This window comes from Lathyrus oleraceus, chromosome 3 (genome assembly GCF_024323335.1).
Source record: "Lathyrus oleraceus cultivar Zhongwan6 chromosome 3, CAAS_Psat_ZW6_1.0, whole genome shotgun sequence".
In the NCBI taxonomy this organism is placed as follows: domain Eukaryota; kingdom Viridiplantae; phylum Streptophyta; class Magnoliopsida; order Fabales; family Fabaceae; genus Lathyrus; species Lathyrus oleraceus.
The window spans coordinates 219,025,709-219,034,461 of NC_066581.1; the positions used below are offsets into that span (position 1 = coordinate 219,025,709).

The 8,753-nt window shown below is 40.6% G+C and overlaps 1 non-coding gene across 1 annotated transcript; it reads left to right on the forward strand.

Annotated features, from left to right (window-relative positions):
• The first annotated feature begins 7,858 nt into the window (after positions 1 to 7,858).
• Positions 7,859 to 7,965, forward strand: LOC127133608 (small nucleolar RNA R71). Its single transcript, XR_007807562.1, has one exon. It is a non-coding gene; the product is annotated as a small nucleolar RNA R71 (small nucleolar RNA).
• Positions 7,966 to 8,753: the final 788 nt, after the last annotated feature.

The following is an 8,753-nucleotide window of genomic DNA, read 5'->3' on the forward strand; positions in this document are numbered from 1 at the left end:
CGGGATTGCGTATCGGTGATCACTTGCAGGGACTGTAGGATAATGTCGTAGGACCTGTCTGTCCTCCGTTGTGATTGTTGCATGAAGTTCATATTATCCGTCATTTGTTGCTGGATGGTAGAGAGTAGGTCGTCACGCCTTTGCTCTCTAGCCAGGTGGTCACGCCACATCTCCTCTTTAATATAGAAGCCAGGAGTGGTACCTGCAAAAGAAGAAGATGGTGCAGTGTGTGGTGGTGAAGGATGATGGGGGGACACATGTGGTACGGGAGATCTCTCTCTCCGATCATATTCATCATCAGTGTCTGGTCCCGCCTCATCAGGAATGTTAGGAGAAAGAGGACCCAAAACAGGTGAAGCATCTAAATCGTAGGTCCAATTCCTCTCATCACGTATATCAGTACGTCTAGTGCAAGGTAGAATAATAGATGGGATGGCTACACCATGAATCATAAGTGTATAACCTCCTTCTCTCCTTGAGCGACACAATTTCATGTCTCTCAGAAATTTTAAGGTAATTATGCGAGGAGGTAAGGGGTCTAGGGTAGCCATCTCATTGTTCAAGTTAAGTGCTCGAGCAATAGACGTAATCAATCCACCAAAAGAAATCGGTCCCGCCTTATTCAGAGTTAAAATCATGTGGGAGAGCATAAATGGAACCGAATTAATTCTCCTATTTGTGAGGCTTCCTTGCAAATATAGAAGCTCTCTAACGTTAACCTTATTTGAATTCTCCCGGCCAAAAATAGTGCATGCCAACGGATATATAAAAACTCTGATGGTCGGGTTATGGAAAGTTGAGGCAAGAACTTCTTCAAAAGAGTTAATGGAAGTGTTTGATAAACGCTCCCAGAAGGAAAATACCTCAACAGACCATTCGGAATCCAAAGGGGCCCCACAAATAGCACCTTCCCCATGAGGGATCCCTAACAAGCTGGCTAGTTCTTCGGTACTGAATTGGTATTCAACAGCAAACATTCTAAATTTGACAGTACCAACTATGCTAGCAGTGTTAGGGTTGACAATATAAATTAAGGAACTTAAAAATTCGATTGTCAGCCGCTCATAGGTGGGTTCTTTGTTAATAAAGAAATTATGCAAACCTAGGTTGTCTAATAAATGGAAAATGCTATGGTAGATGCCTAAAGTGTAGAGACAATCTTCGTCAACATACCTTGTCGGGAGAATTTCCCGATTTTGCAACCGTTCAATGATTTTTCTTTGTCTCTCCCCTGGTTTCCCTTCTCGAAGAATGAATCCGTTGAACTCCATTTGAATGCTCTTGAAATGTGAATGAAGAAGATGAAGTGGTTGGTGAAAAGGTTGGATTTTTACAAAATGCGGCGGATGAAATTGAAAATGGAAAGTGGAATAATGATTTGTGTGGTATGGTGGTTAGGAAAGTATGAGCTTTTTGAGGGTTCAAGGGCTTTTTTCCAAGGTGAAAAAATGGGTTTTGGAGGTTGTAAGTTGCAAAAATGGTGAAGAAAAGTGGTTTGCCCCGACCATTTACAGACGCTGTGGCGGGCGCCACAGGTCCTATGGCGGGTGCCACAAGGCAAAATCTGGCTGGGCCAGATTTTGGTCCTTTGGTTTGGGCTTCGCTTGTCTTTTGGCTTTGAGGGGTCTGGATAGCATTTGTCTTGTGATTCTCCTAGTTTCTTTGACTTGCATAATTTTATAAAAGTAAAAACGAAAAATAAAAAGTGAAACTGAAACAAAAACAAAAACAGAAATTAAATATAAATAAATAAATAACTGAAAAATTAAAATGCAAATAAAATATAAAACATATATAGATAAAAAATAGAAATACTAATGTATAGTGGTAGTTTATATAATATCCAAATGCGATAATGTAAAATGAGTAATGCAAATATGATAAATATATGAAAGAGAAATAAAGTGAAATGAAATGGTGAAATCAGGTATTAGGGGTGTCGTCTGCCTGAGTGGATCCACGGAGCACGGCTATCTCCTGCCCGAGCTCTGCGATCTCCTGATATAGACAATCGGCTTTAGTAGCATGGGTGAGATCGGACACTCCTATCTGTAATGTTAGGTCCGCCACTTCCTGTCTAAGCTCTGCAATCTCTCTACAACACTCAGCAATCTGGGTGCGTATGTCAGGTGTCTGCAATGAATGATTATTAGAGAGAACAGTGATTCTAGGAGATGGTGGTGCAGGTGTGTATTCAACAACTGGGGGCGATCTCGGCTCCTCAACGGTCTCTCCCTGGCCCTCTAGAGCATAACTCCAATTCGCTGGATCATGCACACTGGTCATCATAGGATCTGGCAATGTGAAGTAATGGATGGCCTCGCTGTCGACTAGCAGTCGAAACTGACATGGGTGGAAAGAGGCTCTCCTCATCAATCCTCTGGTTAAACAGAAATCGATGTCCATGGTAGTATATCCACAGTAGGTCCGAAGATGCAACAGCTTGCGAGACAGGCCCAAAGCGACTGCAATCTGTGTGATGATTCCACCAACATGGATGACTCCTTTAGTGGATCTAGAGATACCGCTGAGATTATTCAATAAAAAGTTCCCACATGCTACTGGGCGAGACTGGGATGCGCAAAATAATAGGAAGATCTCCTCTTCACTTAGTAATGTCTCTGCATCCGGTCTTCCCAGGAAGGAATGTGCTAATATCATCTGAAAATATCTAAAGGCTGGGTTATGTATGACATAAGATAACTGTGTAGATGGATCCTGGCTTCCGCCACCTGGTATATCACTCCAAAACTTCTCCACTTCCTTACCCAGGAAATATCCCATAGGTGTCTCCGGGATAGCATCAGGAGTAGTTTAGAAACCTAATAAGTCGCCGAACTCTTTCTGGCTGAAGGAGTACTCAACTCCAAAGAGCCTGAAAGCAGCATACCCATCTAGTCCAGAATATGGGTCGTAGTCGAATGAACTCAGGAACTCCAAAGTCAGGTTCCTATATGTGTTACTCAAGTCATCAGCAAATTCGTCCCAGTGGAGCTGGTGGCTAAGGAATCGGATACTAGGCTCGACACCCAGTGCCTCCATACAATGCTGATCAGGGTAACGTGTGGGTGCCATAGGGCGCTGGCATAAAGCAATGTAGCGCTCCCTCTGAGCATTGTCTCTATAGGCAACATGCATGTCATCAAAACCCTGCATCCTGTAAAAGTTAGGAAAGTGATCCTGAAAATACAAACCATTCAAACTTTAGTCTCAATGCAAAATAAGATAAAAAAAAATGTAAATAAATGCGAAAAAAAAAGTAAAATGAAAAGAAAAACCATGGGTTGCCTCCCACGCAGCGCTTGTTTAACGTCATTAGCTCGACGGTTAGAATTTATACACCTGTAGTAGTATGAATCGGTGGATCAATCAGGGTGTGACTCGAGTAGTATGCTGGAATGTCTCCTCCTTCGTAGAGCTTCAGTCTTTGTCCATTTACAATGAATGGACTACAGGTATCGTTCTTGATTTCTACGGCTCCGGATCTCAGAATCTTGGATACTTTGAAAGGACCAATCCATCTTGAACGTAGCTTCCTAGGGAAGAGTCGTAACCTAGTGTTGAAAAGGAGAACAGAATCGCCTACATTGAAGTTTTTCTTTACTATTCTTTTGTCATGATAGGCTTTTGTTCTCTCTTTATATATTTTTGCATTCTCGTAGGCAGATTGCCTAAGTTCTTCTAATTTATGAATGTCTAGGGTACGCTTTTCTCCAGCGGCTAGGTAGTCTAAATTCAAAGTTTTAATGGCCCAATAGGCTTTATGCTCTAATTCGAATGGTAAGTGACATGATTTTCCATAAACTAGTTGGTAAGGGGTAGTTCCTATAGGGGTTTTGAAAGCGGTTCTATAGGCCCATAACGCTTCTTGAAGCTTCTGAGACCAGTCTCTCCTAGAAATAGAAACAGTTTTCTCTAGGATTTGTTTTATCTCCCTATTAGATACTTCTACTTGGCCACTAGTTTGTGGGTGGTACGGTGTTGCTACTCTATGCCTAACTCCATATTTTCTTAAAAGTTTGTCAAATATTCTTGATATAAAGTGTGATCCTCCATCGCTTATGACTAAACGTGGTGTTCCAAATCTAGGGAATATATAGTTTTTAAATAGTTTGATTACTACCCTAGTGTCGTTTGTGGGTGCAGCTATAGCTTCAATCCACTTAGACACATAGTCTACAGCTACTAAGATATACCTATTTCCTAAGGATGGTGGAAAGGGTCCCATGAAATCTATACCCCATACGTCAAAGAGTTCTACTTCCTGAATGTTTCTTAGAGGCATTTCATCACGTCTTGAAATGTTTCCAGTGCGTTGGCATCTATATCAGCATCTAGGTAATTAACGAAATCTGCATACCAGGGTACGTTATTTATTGCTAAGGAATTTTGGGAATGCTCATAAGGATCTAGGTTATTGTCTTCAATGGTTTCTACTTTAGCGATCAGTCTATCATAGGCGAAATCATCGTTTATGGGTACTAGTTCAGGTTTTAGATGTTCTAGCCTAGAAAGGTGATCGGCTACTACATTCTCAGTGCCTTTTTTATCTCTTATATCTAAATCAAACTCTTGTAGTAATAGAATCCATTGGAGTAACCTGGGCTTGGCATCTTTTTTACTTAATAGGTAACGAATGGCAGCATGATCGGTGTAAACAATAATTTTTGCTCCTACTAGATAAGATCTAAATTTGTCTATAGCGAAAACTACAACGAGTAATTCTTTTTCGATTGTTGCGTAGTTAAGTTGGGAAGCATCTAGGGTTCTACTGGCATAATAAATGGCATGTAACTTTTTATCTTTTCTATGTCCTAGAACGACTCCAACTGCATAATCACTAGCATCGCACATTATCTCAAAAGGTTCCGACCAATCGGGCGGTTTCATAATGGGTGCAGAGATTAATGCTTGCTTTAAAAGATTAAATGCGTCATTACATTTTTCGTCGAAAATGAATTCGGCATCTTTCATCAAAAGTCCGGTTAAAGGTTTGGTTATCTTGGAGAAGTCCTTAATAAAACGCCGGTAGAATCCAGCATGTCCAAGAAAGCTTCGGACTTCTCTGATGGTTTTTGGTGGTTTTAGGTATTCTATAACTTCTATTTTAGCTTTATCTACCTCTATACCTTTTTCGGAAACTATATGTCCTAAAACTATTCCTTCGGTCACCATGAAATGACATTTCTCCCAATTTAGCACGAGGTTCACCTCCACGCATCTCTCCAGGATTTTCTCAAGGTTAGCAAGACAATTGTGAAAATTGAGTCCGTAAACCGAGAAATCATCCATAAATACTTCCATGATACCATCTAGGTAATCTGCGAAGATTGACATCATGCAGCGTTGGAAAGTAGCTGGGGCGTTACAGAGGTCGAAAGGCATTCTTCTATAGGAAATGGTTCCATAGGGGCATGTAAAGGTAGTTTTTTCTTGATCTTCTGGGTGAATAGGTATTTGGAAGAATCCAGAGTATCCATTTAGATAGCAGAAGTAAGAGTGTCTGGCTAGACGCTCCAACATCTGGTCAATAAATGGTAAAGGGAAATGGTCCTTCCTAGTTGCTTTATTTAATTTTCTATAATCTATACACATCCGCCATCCTCCTTCTAAATGTTTTGCTACATGTTCGCCTTTATCATTTTGCACGACCGTGATGCCTCCCTTTTTAGGTACTACATTCACAGGGCTCACCCACTTACTATCTAAGATCTGGTAGACTATACCTGCCTCAAGTAACTTAAGAACTTCCTTCCTAACAACATCACTCATTATAGAGTTTATTCTTCTCTGATGCTCCCTAGAGGGTTTTGAGTCTTCTTCGAGCGAAATCCGATGCATGCATACGGATGGGCTTATACCTTTCAGGTCAGAGATATTATATCCTAAGGCTAAGGGATATCTTCGTAAAACGTCTAAAAGTTGGTTCGTCTCCTCTTGGCTCAAGGTAGCACTAACTATAACTGGGCGGTTCATCTTTTCATCGAGGAACTCATATCTCAGGTTCTTAGGCAGTTCCTTAAGTTCTAAGGTTGGTTTCTTAGGGCGTGGCATAGGATCTGGGGTAAGGGATAAACATTCGTAAAGGTTATCATCGATGTAAGGTTCTTTAAAGTCATCATCTTCCTTTATGGGGGTTGATGGTAACTTGATTGTAATTTCTTTTTGTTCTAATTCTCTAACACATTCATCAATGATATCTAAGGCATAACACGAGTCTCCCATCACAGGTGCCATAAGAAATTTCGAAAGTATAAATTCTATTTTCTCGTCACCTACCTCAAATGTCAACTTTCCTTTCTTGACATCTATTATGGCTCCTGCAGTCGATAAGAATGGTCTACCTAGAAGAATTGGTATATCATTATCTTCTTTGATGTCCATGATGACAAAATCAGTAGGGATAAATAGTTGACCTATCCTAACAGGAACATCTTCCAAAATGCCTATCGGATATTTGACAGATCTATCGGCTAACTGAAGTGACATCTTAGTGGGTTGTAATTCTCCTAAGTTTAACCTCTCACAAACTGCTAGAGGCATCAAGCTCACACTAGCTCCTAAGTCTAGAAAATCTTTTTCGATGACATGATTACCCAAAAGGCAAGGAATGGAGAAATTTCCAGGATCTTTATCTTTCTTTGCTAATTTGTCCTAGGAAATAGCATTACATTCCAAAGGCTTCGGATCGTCAAGTCTACGTTTGTTGGTAAGGATGTCTTTCAGAAACTTTGCATAAGAAGGTATTTGGGTGATGGCTTCTGTGAAAGGGATTTCTACATGAAGTTTTTCTATAACTTTAATAAATTTTTGATACTGTTTATTGGTTTGCGTTTGTTTGAGTCTTTGGGGATATGGTATAGGTGGTTTATATGGTGGGGGCGGTACGTAAATTTTATCTTTAGGTTCTTCTCCTTTATCTCGACCTTCCTGGTTTTCAGATTCCTCTGGTTCCTTTACTTCGTCCAGGGGCTTGGTACATTCCTTAGAAGTTTCGGGTTCACTCAATCTTGGGTTTTGTGGCTCATCATAGGCGTTCCCACTTCTTAGGGTAATGGCATTGGCTTATCCTCTCGGATTTTGTTGAGGTTGTCCAGGGAATTATCCTCTAGGTGTAGTTTGAGGGGCTTGGTTTAAAGCTACCTGAGAGATCTGGGTTTCAAGCATCTTGGTATGAGTAACTATTTGATCAACCTTGGTTCCTAATTGAGTAATCAATTCGTTAACATGAATGTTTTGATTCATGAACTCCTTGTTTTGTTGGGTTTGAGCGGTGATAAAATTTTCCATAATTTTTTCAAGGCTCGGTTTTGGTGGTACAGGTTGCATAGGTTGATTCGATCTAGGGGCTTGATAACTAGGTCTCGGAGGTGCATTATTTTGAATAGGGTTATTATATTTATAGGAGAAGTTAGGGTGATTCCTCCATCCAGGGTTATAGGTATTCGAATATGGGTTCCCTTGGGTGTAGTTTACTTGCTCGGAGTGGGTTTCATTCAATAGACTGCATTCTGCGGATTGGTGTCCTTGGGTTCCACATATCTCACAATCCGACGAAATTGCGGCTACAGTATTCGGGTTCGTGTACATATGCTCGACTTTGAGGGCTAATGCATCCATTTTAGCTTGCATCATGTCTATAGAGCTTAGTTCATGCACTCCTCCTTGGGCTTCCTTCTTCTCAACTGTCGCTCGTTCGACTCCCCATGATTGATGGTTTTGAGCCATGTCTTCATTGAGGGAACTAGCTTCAGGGTAAGGTTTGTTCATCAGAGCACCGCCTGCGGCAGCGTCGATGGTCATCTTTGTGTTATAATGAAGTCCATTATAGAAGGTTTGAATGATTAACCAATTTTCTAAGCCATGATGTGGGCATGCTCGTAACAACTCTTTATATCTCTCGCAAGCTTCGAACAGCAATTCTCCATGGTTTTGGGTAAATCTAGTTATATGGTTTCGAAGAACGGCGGTCTTACTCGGGGGAAAATATCTAGCAAGAAAAACTCTTCTGAGGTTATCCCAAGTCGTAATGGAATTGGGTGGAAGGGAATCTAACCATGATAGGGCTTTATCTCTGAGGGAAAAAGGAAATAATCTTAAACGTATTGCCTCAGGAGAAGCTCCATTGGTTTTAAAAGTATCTGCTAATTGAAGAAATATTTTTAAATGTTGGTTAGGGTTCTCGGTAGCGAGACCCGCGAATCGTCTCTGTTGCACTAATTGTAACAGAGATGGTTTAAGTTCAAAATTATTGGCTGGGATGATTGGGTTTACTATACTAGAACTAGGTTCTTCATTAGATGGTTGAGCGAAGTCCTTAAGAGGTCTTTGGTTTTGATCTTCGGCCATAGCTCTCTTAATTCTATGAAAGAATAAACGTGCGCGAGCGTAACGTTCAGGTTCCGCCAGAGGGTTTACTAAGCTTAAACTTCCAGTGCTGCGAGTTCTTCGCATTTACCGACGGGAAATAACCTAAGTCTAAACGAAATAACAACAGGAAAATGAAATTTGACAAAATTGTTCCCCGGCAACGGCGCCAAAAACTTGATGCGTTGGAAAACTTGATGTTCGCAAGTTTCCGAACGCGTCAGAGTAATATAAAAGATTATCGTATCCACAGAGACCAAGTGTCAATCTATCGTTATCTGTCGTTATGGTGTTTATCAAAGGCAGTCAAAATAAGTGTTTTGTAGTGTGCAATAAAAAGTAAAGTATTGGAATAGAATATAATTAATAAAGACAGGGTCGAATGT